Here is a 1445-nt window from a genome sequence, read left to right on the forward strand (position 1 = left end):
AAATACTTACTGATGAAGATTAAAGACTACAGCCTTCTCTATGGATTTCACCTCAATGTGAAAAAAAATTAAAATCCTCATAATTCAACCAATAAATTTCATGATAAATGAAAAACAATTGAAATTGTCCAATATTTCATTTTACTTAGGTTCCCAATTAACACTTATAGAAGCAGTAGTCAAGACATCAAAGGATGTATTGAATTGATAAATTTGTTTCTAAAGACCTTTTTAAAGTGCAAAGATGTCATTTTGAGGACTAACGTGTGCTTGAGTTAAACCATGGTATTTATACCTATTTAATAGATGAAGAAAGTGAGATTGAGATGGACTAACTAAATTCCTTAAGGTCTTGCTGCTAGAGAATGATAGAATCAGGGTTCAAACATGACTAATTTTGGTTCCAGAGCCAAACTCTAACTACCATCAATTGCCAAATGTAAAAACCTTAGCAATTTTGCTTATTATAAGAAACTTATTTACAAGAAATAGTATTCAGGAGATTATTCCAAAAGATATGAAAGCACTTACACTCCAAATATCCTCAATGCTTGCCTGATCAAGTCAGAACAACAAACAACTCTCCCTAAATACTGCATTCCCTCATAGAGTCTGCAGTGCAGGGAATTATTTAATGTCTCTTTTAGTTCTGTTCTGAAGTACAAATTTACCTCAATTTGCTTTTAAGTGTACTTTGTAGAGGTCCCAAGCCTGTAGCTAGTACTCATTTGACCTAGCTTGAATGGTTAGGGCTGAATTGAATAGAACCCAACCTAATGGAGAGATATTTGATACTGTGAACTAGTGTCAATTGCTGCAATATTGATGGCTTGCTCGGGACTGAACTTTGCTTATGAATACAGATACTCAAAGGTTCAACATTAACAGAAAATCCCTCAGATCAAGAAAACATCCTGGTTTCTTCAGAGTACTGGGTTGATTGTTGTTGTTGTTAAATGTTGTCGAGTCAGTTCCAACCCATAGTGAACCTTTATAGGGTTTCCTAGGAGTGCCTAGTGAGCTTAAACCGCTGACCTTGTGTTTCAAACTGAGTTTGCAGTCCATTGCATTAATCCATATTGCCATAGATAGGGATAGATAATTTAGAAATTTAATATCTAATATGAGAGTATATAAAGGCTTGAAGTACATGGCTTACAACTTTCACAGTGTGTTTACAGTTAAAATGATATAGGGAAAATTAGTAAATCATGTATGAAAGGGACAATGGCTAGAAAAGCATGTGGCATAGTGTATTATTTAATGCTTCTTCTACTCAAAGCTTGTAATTCCCACAAACATTTTTGCCCTGCTGCCTCTTGGTAAGAGACAGTGGGAGAAAATACTGATAGGATGATATGATTTATCTATGGATGTTAACAGACTTAATTGTCACTCTGAAAACTTAAAATTCTAGCATGGGTATAAAATGAGCCATCTCAGAA

Source organism: Chrysochloris asiatica, unplaced genomic scaffold (genome assembly GCF_000296735.1).
Source record: "Chrysochloris asiatica unplaced genomic scaffold, ChrAsi1.0 scaffold00217, whole genome shotgun sequence".
NCBI lineage: Eukaryota > Metazoa > Chordata > Mammalia > Afrosoricida > Chrysochloridae > Chrysochloris > Chrysochloris asiatica.